Here is a 9048-nt window from a genome sequence, read left to right on the forward strand (position 1 = left end):
TCACCCAAAGATCATGGTTTCCAAGCAGTAAAGCTGGATGAGGAGTGACCAGGCATTAGAGGGGGTGTCCTGGGACATGCGGCTGTCAGTGTTAGAACCAGGACAATCCCAGGCATGCTAGTACTGTCAGTCACCCTAGAATAGAAACTAGTCCTGCCTGACCTCTAAAATTTTTTTTGGCACTGGCCAGAAGATTTCCCTTGTAACTTGAAGTCAGTGTTAAATTCAATTATGCAGAATAAGAAGGGACATCTAACCAGTTCCAGGTCTCTCCCAGCCATGGAAAGGGCCTCACGTTATCTCTATCCATGCTCCATACATCCTCTCAATAAAAAAATTAAGCAATCCCTCAATACCTGTAAATTTATTTATAAATTACATACATAAATAAGTTATGTATAACATAGATACAAAAATTTGTGTTTTAAAAGATGAGATTAACTATGAATAGTTGAAGTTTTAATACTGTCTTCTCTCTCCCCAGTAGAAGATCCTATGAGCATTGTTTAGTGCATGCAACTAGTTAGGAGACACCAGACTAACTACTGATTTTTCAATTAGCAATAATCGCGCCTCGGATAAACCTCATTGGCCACGATACTGCCACTGCACAAAGCTAACTACTGATTTTTGGTTCCAGTTTTCTGGAATTGATTATACAGTGACCCTTTCAGATTATACAGAAAATTCCTCATTTAAATATTATGCCTTTCTGAGCTGGCACCTATCTTTTCCAACCCCCAATTAATAATTTTTTGAAGCAACCCCATTGATCTTAATTGATGGACTTTATAATAAATACATGTGATTAGATTAAGTTAGATTAGATTAAGGTTTTACAATATATTTTTGAAAACAGGCTCTGCTATTCAAAATCCAATTTCAAATCCACTTCTCTCTCTTTTTTTTTTTTTCCAATTTTTGTTTATTTATTTGACAGACGGAGATCACAAGTAGGCAGAGAGAGAGACAGGGAGGGGAAAGCAGGCTACCCGCTGAGCAGGAAGCCCGATGTGGGGCTCGATCCCAGGACCCTGAGATCATGACCCAAGCCAAAGGCAGAGGTTTTAACCCACTGAGCCACCCAGGTGCCCCCAAATCCACTTCTCTTTTTACTACATATATTACGTTCCACCCAGCTAAATATCACTACAGAAATATCTGATGGGCTTATTATCTGAAACGGGGCTTGCCTCTTGGTGAGTGTCAAGCCCAAAGACACAAGCCAAAGAATAGGAAAAGGAAGGGTTTTACTTCCAACAAGTAAGGGAGAAATATCCTGATATATTGGGCTGTTTCTCCAAACAGTATTTCCTTGGACAACCGCACCAGGGAAGATTTAAGTTAAAGATGCAGACATGTTCATGAAGGGGCTTGCACAATGGGGAATTCAGGAATTGGGATTGGAGCGAAAGTCATTTTGAGGTCCAGGTCAGAGTCACCAGGGCCTGCAGGAGTCGACATCACCAGTTCTCTGGCTTTAGTTGGTTTGGTATCCGAGTGCTCGAAGGGGTTTAGATCCTACAAAGGTAACTCAAGAATGTACTGAGAAAGTAGTACTAGTCAGGCATAGATCACAAAATGGCTGGGGGCCTACAATGACTTTTCTTTGTTTTTTGTTTTGTTTATTTAAAATTTTATTTATTATTTGAGAAAGAGAGAGCAAAAGACAGCACAAGCAGGGGAAGGGGCAGAGGGAGAAGCAAGCTCCCCGCTAAGCAAGGAGTCTGATGTGAGACTCGATCCCAGGATCCTGGGATCGTGACCTGAGCTGAAGGCAGACGCTTAACTGAGCCACCCAAGCACCCTAAGGTGACTTTTCTTATGGCAGAAAAGCTATGCCTTGTCTTTCTTTTTCTGGGGACCCTTAATGTTTCCTGCTTACAGGCTCACCACTGACCAAAAGCCACTAATGACTTAAATCTATTATCCCTCCATCTAAAATATGAATTTTAGACACTATTTCTTGAGGGTTTTTAGGAATAACCATAGGAATCACTAGAAGGGTAGGGTCAGATCAGGAGGAGAGTTTTTTGTGGCAACAGAAGACCTCACTTCCTGATCCCTCTGGGGCATCAACCTATTTATTGGTGAACTAGGCCAGGTTAAGGATACTTTGCAGGCCATCACTTCTCAAATACAGTGAGAAGAGTTCAAATCCTTGCTCAGTACACGCAGGAGAGATGAGTCACCGTCTGAAGCCAAGAACTCAGTGTATAATCCCTATTCTGCTATTTATAAGCAGTATGTGTGAGGGTGAGTCCCTTCTGGACCTCGGTCTCCACAGCAGGAAACTCTCTTTGACAATGTCACCTTGAACTCCTCTGAGGTTCTAGAGTCTGTTCTTTTATTAGCATAGTGTTGTTGTATGCTGGGGTGGGGGCAGGGTTGGAGCCTGAGTTAGATCTCGTGTTGTATACGCCGATGTGAGGTTTGTGCCAACTGACTCCACCTTTAAACTGGGTTTAATCTCACAATTTCCTTTTTATTCAATGACTGCCTGATGCACATGTGTCTCTACATAGGAATTTTTAGAGCCTTTCCCTTGGGCTTGTCCTTGTCTGCCTGCCTAGCCCTGAATTAAATAAATAATTAGCCAAATATAATAATCTGTCTATTAACCCCTGAATCATAGGATTAAAAAAAATCCTTGAGAGGCCTTGTATTTTCCTGCAGGTAGTCTTGCTTTCGCATAGAGAGTCTCTGTATCAAGTAAATGCTCTCTTCAGCTTTAGCTAAACACTCTCCTCTTCTCCCAAAGGTAACACTGAAATGCCATAACATTCTGAAGCCTACCAGGATTTTCCTGATGACACCCATTGTCTCACTATGCATCAGACCTCTTGAGCACAGCAACCTTTTATCCCTTGGGGTATCATTATTTTTAGATATTGCTGCTCTTCCCCTAATATCACATGCCTTTCCTTGTTGGTCTAGATGTGCCCTCACTCTTGTAAATGTTCTCTCTCTCTCTCTTCCCCTTTGTTTCTTACAGATAAACAGGTATCTAGTGTCCCCCTAGTTTTAGAATCTGAATTCCTCCTTGACATTATCATTAAGGACATAGTTAATGTATTTTTTAAATGCGTCAACATGGTATGCTTTTCCTTATAAATGGATAATGCATTGCACTGAAGGCCCCTTCAGTGTTGTGCCTCTAAAACGCCATCCGTTATGCCAAAATCTACCTGCCTGATCCCCTCTGAACCACTGAGCCCCAGACGATGACTCATTCCTAACCCCAAACTAGGAAATCCAAGCCTCTCTCCTGCACACAGGTCATTTGACGTGAGGTGAGGTTGGAGTGTAACTCCCACTAAGTGTTTTGAAGGTGAGTAGTAAAAGGGATTACTGACATACTGATGCAGCTCCTAGATGCCAGTGCAAGAGGCCCTGAAGGACAGCGGAGGATGGGAAGCTCCCAAAAATGATAATCAATTTACAAAGTGCTGCCTGTGAGAAGACCCGCTTACGGACCTTCCTCTGTATACTCAAAGGGAAGCATGAGGAATGTTTCTGGTGGTTGGGATGGGCATAATTCTTCTCTAGAATCTTCAACGATTGTTGGGTCCCCCCCAAAAATGGGTACCCCAAAAATGGATCCGTGATTAAAGGAGCGAGACTGATACAAAGTGAAAGTCAAGCAAAGCTTTATTTAGCGCCAAGCATCAAGAATCAGACCGAACGTTCGGGGACAAACCTCTTAAAAGAGAGGGCAACCCCTCCCTGCTTTCCAGACTAACTTTTATAGAGCAAAGGCCATGTGGTTGGGCCTGGCCACACACAGGTGGCCAATGAGGTTGCAATACACAAAGAAAGCTGCACAGTCATGCTAGGTGACCAATTGAATTACAGTTTACCCTAGTAGACATTTGAACCAGCCTATCACCTTGGTCAGAATTGGCGCCCAAAAGGTGCTCAAAGGGCGGCCCCATACTCCTTGGTAGCTAGGAGACATTATGTGCCCCCACTGATTGAATATCTCGACCTGGCCTGACCCACCCTTGTATCTGGGCTTTGTTACTTGGAGCTGGTTTCGGGGACTTGTTCTTAAGTAAATCCCCTGGGGGAAGGGGAGCAGGGTCAATTTAAGTTTTACTGCATAAACAACAAAATGGCAATTCAACCGGGGCGGGGCTGCTCTGGCTAAATAGGCCCTTACACGATCAGGAAGCTGCAATACAGAGATCCTTGGTTCCATTCATTTACCCACCTCAGGACTTGGGCAGTCTGTGATGGAAGCTGTGCCTTGTTACTCGCTTTAGTCAAAGCAGGTACTTAATTTTTTAAATGAACTCTACAGAAAAGCAACACAAAGACCAGCAAATTATGGTCCTTTTTCATTTGCTTCAAGCAATAGCATCATGTAGCCTAGTGTAGAACGGGCAGAAATTGCCCGGCCCAATGGGGACCAAATTTAGAATCAGCTACCATTTATTGAGTACCTGCTATGTGCCAGGCCTGTGTAAGCCCTCTAAGATATAATCATTCTCTAGTAAAATGGGAGCCATAATTCCCCCTGAGAGTTGTTCTAATGATGAAGTGACTTATTTCACACAATATTTGTCACCTGATCTGCCTTCATGAATGGTAGCAATTGCTTTGTCCTCATGTCATCCTCCCAAAAAGCTAGTGAGGTAACAGGCATCCAACTCAGGATATCATTTGATATCCTCGACTTCAAGGTCTCATGTGCAAAAAATAATAATAATGCTGCTGAATACATAATATGTTATAATTAGCATTATGTATTCACATATATTATCTTCTTTAATATTCAAATCTTAATTTTAAAGTAAGATTTAGTCTCTCCATTTTAGAGATGAATATTTGAGATGGAGAGTCCTCATACGACTTGTTCAAGGTCATACATTTACGATGGACCTCAAACCCATCAAGGCTCACTGGTGGCTTTAGATGGAAAAGGCAATGTTGTCAAGGTTGTCATTGTAATGGCACTAAATTAGCCTCCTGCTCTTAACTCAAAATATCTTTCCCTTCACCTGACATGGCCTTGCAATCCTTCCCACTAAGGTTACACATTTGAGTTAAGGCATTGGGTTTCCAAACTGTCCTTGTAAAATAGGCAAATGTTTCCTAGAGATGGGCAGCAGAATAAACCATTGCATCTCAAACTTTTCTGTATAATGGATTCACATATCACACATATGTGACTGTATTAGGTTCCTGTGGCTGTCGTAACAGATAACCACAAACTTACAACGTGAATTTATTATCTCACAGTTCTGGAGGCTAGAAATTAGAAACCAGTATGACTGAACTGAAATCAGAGTGTCAGCAGGGCCCTATTTTCTCTGCAGTTGTAGGGAGAATCTGTTCCTCCCCTCTTCCACATTCTGGTGGCTGCCAGCATTCCTGAGCTGGTGGCCCAGTCTCTGCCTCCATCTGAACATTGCTTCCTCTGCTCCTCTGTCTCTGCATGTCAATCTCCAATCTCTCTCTGCATCCCCCTAATGTGTCAGCATTCAGGGCCCAGCAGGATAATCCAGGGAAAGCTCCTCTTCTCAAGATCCTTAATCACATCTTCTGCCTGTTAAAAAAACAAAATTCAATCATCTAAATGTGAAGGTCTAATTGGCTTTATTTAAGCAATTCATGAATTGGGCAGTGTCTCATCTAGCAAGTAGGGATGCTCCAAAGAGTTGTACAAGAGGGAAGGTTTTCATAAGTAGGAGGGTGGGTAAGGAAATTATTATCAAAAGAAAAGAAAGGACTGGAAAAAAGAAAAAAGGAAAGAAAAGAAAAGGATTGTTTCAGGCCAGGACATCTTCTTTTGATGGTGGGACAGGGGCAGCAGAGTTTTTTTTTTATCATGCAGATGACCTCATTAGTGCTGATCAGGACATTTCACTTTGATTTATGTTAAAAGTCAGATTCCTGGGATCTGTTGAAACTACAGATAAGTCTTGGTTTGCTGTTGTGGGGAACAAATGACTCCAATTTAAGGCTTGTTTTTCCTTTTTTAACTTGCCAAATCCACTCTTCTGCTGTGTTAAGATCATTCTGGGAATTAGGAAGTGAATATATTCAACCCACTCTCATGACTTAATGAAATACGTCCTTTGTGGGAGAGGGTGACACTGGGACCCAAAGCCTGGAACAGTAGCCAGAGTCGCAGTCTACATTCTTAGTATTTAGATCCCCAGCCTAAGGCTGGACCATTCTCACTTCAAATGACTGTGCTTTGTGCCTAGCACCTAAGAGTGAAGAATAAATATTATAGATTATAAGAAGTTCTCTACTGATTGACTCTACTGCCTACCAAACTTCCTCATTTCTCTACTTCCGGAACTTTTTTTCTCCCCATCCTTCGAGACCAAACTATAATTCTTTTTTTTTTTTTTTAAAGATTTTATTTATTTATTTGACAGAGAGGTCACAAGTAGGCAGAGAGGCAGGCAGAGAGAGAAGAGGAAGCAGGCTCCCTGCTGAGCAGAGACTCGATCCCAGGACCCTGAGATCATGACCTGAGCCGAAGGCAGCGGCTTAACCCACTGAGCCACCCAGGCGCCCCCAAACTATAATTCTTAATCACGATGCCATTCCTGCTCTCCATGGCTGAAAATAATCTCTTCCACCTTTGGTTTTGGTAGCATTTTATATGACTCTTTTATGAGATTTATCTTATGACATGTGTCATATTTTAGCTTGCATCATAGTAACTTCCATGTAATTTGTCTTCTCTTCCTAAATTCTGAGCTCCCTGAGCTCGAACTCATCCAGGACCGCTACGGTAGATTTCTAACTGAACTCCAACTTCGCCCCTCCTCACCTGTAGTCAGTTCTCCATGCAGCAACCAGAGTGATCTCTATAAAATAAAAATCAGATCATACGGTGCACCTGGGTGGCTCAGTCATTAAGCTGTCGTCTTCGGATCGGGTCATGATCCCAAGGTCCTGGGATGGAGCCCCACATTGGGCTCCCTGCTCATTGGGAAGCCTGCTTCTCCCTCTCCCACTCCCACTCCCCCTGCTTCTATTCTGTCTCTCTCTCTCTCTCTGTCAAATAAGTAACTAAAGTCTTAAAAAAAAAAATCAGATCATACTATTTCCCTGATAAAGAATCTCCACGGCTTCCTGTCATACTCAAAATAAAATCCAGATTCCTAACTCTGGTCTGCAAGCCCCTGCAACACCTGCAAACTTTCCCCAAACCCTCATGCAGCCGAGGCCACCTTTAGCTACTTTCCCCCAGTGCCCGGCCTCTTTTGAATTAGAAGGTGTCCTATCTGGGTAGACTCTCTGCAACACTGTGACACTCTGGTAGAACCGTTACTCAAAGGCACCTGGGCTCATGCAGCCTATGTCAGAATATCTACACCTTGCTTGGCAGGTACAGCCCAAGCCGGATTCTGTCCTCAGTTGGGCGCTGTCCACTAAACACCTCTCTGCAGGCCACGACCTGAATTTCCTGGTATAAATAAATTCTTTGCCCTGATTCTTTTTTTTTTTTTTAAGATTTTATTTATTTATTTGACAGAGAGAGATCACAAGTAGGCAGAGAGGAAGGCAGAGAGAGAGGAAGGGAAGCAGGCTTCCTGCTGAGCAGCGAGCCCGATGCGGGACTCGATCCCAGGACTCTGGGATCATGACCTGAGCTGAAGGCAGCGGCTTAACCCACTGAGCCACCCAGGCGCCCCCTTTGCCCTGATTCTAAAGATGGAATATACGTAAATAGCAAAGCAATTGTAATAAGGCGTGAAGGAGGAAATTTATAAGGATGTTCATTGCAGCATTATTTCTAATGGTAAAAAGACTGCAAATGAACTAACTACCTAAATAGTTATTAGTAAAATGTTATTGAATTATGTTAAGTCCAACTTCAGAAAACTAAGCAAATGTTAAAGAGTAAGACACTAGCCTAAGGCTGGAGGACTAGAGGGAAATGAGAAGTAACTGCTGATGGTGATGGGGTTTTCTTGAGGGTGGGAAGGGTGATGAAAATGTTCTGAAAACGATTAATTGTTGTGATGTTGCCTATCTCTGCCTAGACAAAAAAAGCAGTCAACTGTACACTATAAATAGCTGAACTGATGTTTAGAAAGGTGAAAGGGGATTTCAGTTTTTATTCCTAACCAGTTAGGAATATTTCAACTGCAAGTTCTTGAATACCTGACAAACTGAGAACACAGAGAAGTCAGTTTTCTCCTCCTGGGCTGCAGGTAGATTGCTGTCTGCCTTGATTTCAAGTCTTGATGCTCTAGGGACTGGCATCTCCGGGATGACCTTGGCTTTCCCTTCAGCCTGTTACATGATGGCTGCTGAGTCACTAGACATCAAAGTAAAAAGTTCTCAGATTCTCCTGGTCCCTGACACATTTTTCATTTTGCCTTATCACCAGAATTATATCACATGGTCACTTCTGGTTACAAGGGAAGCTGGAAAAGTGTTTTCCTCTTCCAGTTTCAATAGTGGAAGGCACTAAGGGAGATGGGAGGTAGGAATAAATGCTGGGTGGGCCACCCAGCAGTATCTACCCTAGTGTAGTCTAAGTGTACCCCAACTAGTATCCTTTGCATTTTTTCATTTTATTGTGGCTAAAATAGCAATACTAAATAATAAACTAAATCCCACCACACAAAGGTAGACACTATTACCATTTTGGTGTCTATCTTCTCAGATTTCTTTCTTTCTCTCTATACAGATATATATGTGTATATACATGTATATACACATACAGGTGTGAATATGTGTATATATGCAGAGGTATATATGTAATTTTATGTAAATAGTATTATACCCTACATCTTATTTCCTAACTGGCTTTTTTCACTCAAAAAAAAAAATTATGACATCTAATGTCAGTGGATATGGATATGAGCATCCTTTTCATTGTTACATTGCTATTTTATCATTTTTATTTAAATAATTCTCTATCTGTTATCAATATTCATGTTGTTTCAGACTTTTCCCCATTTTAAGCTATACTGCGCAAACATCTCTATTTGGGCACTATGGTACTAGTGTTTGTCTCCCTTGGATAAAGTGACTTTTTTTTTTAAGATTTTATTTATTTACATGAGAGAG

At 42.0% G+C, this 9048-nt stretch overlaps 1 pseudogene; it reads right to left on the reverse strand.

Annotated features, from left to right (window-relative positions):
- Nucleotides 1-393: 393 nt before the first annotated feature.
- On the reverse strand, nucleotides 394-618 carry LOC125110098 (uncharacterized; annotated as a pseudogene).
- Between the last annotated feature and the right edge of the window lie 8430 nt (nucleotides 619-9048).

Source organism: Lutra lutra, chromosome 9 (genome assembly GCF_902655055.1).
Source record: "Lutra lutra chromosome 9, mLutLut1.2, whole genome shotgun sequence".
Classification (NCBI taxonomy): domain Eukaryota; kingdom Metazoa; phylum Chordata; class Mammalia; order Carnivora; family Mustelidae; genus Lutra; species Lutra lutra.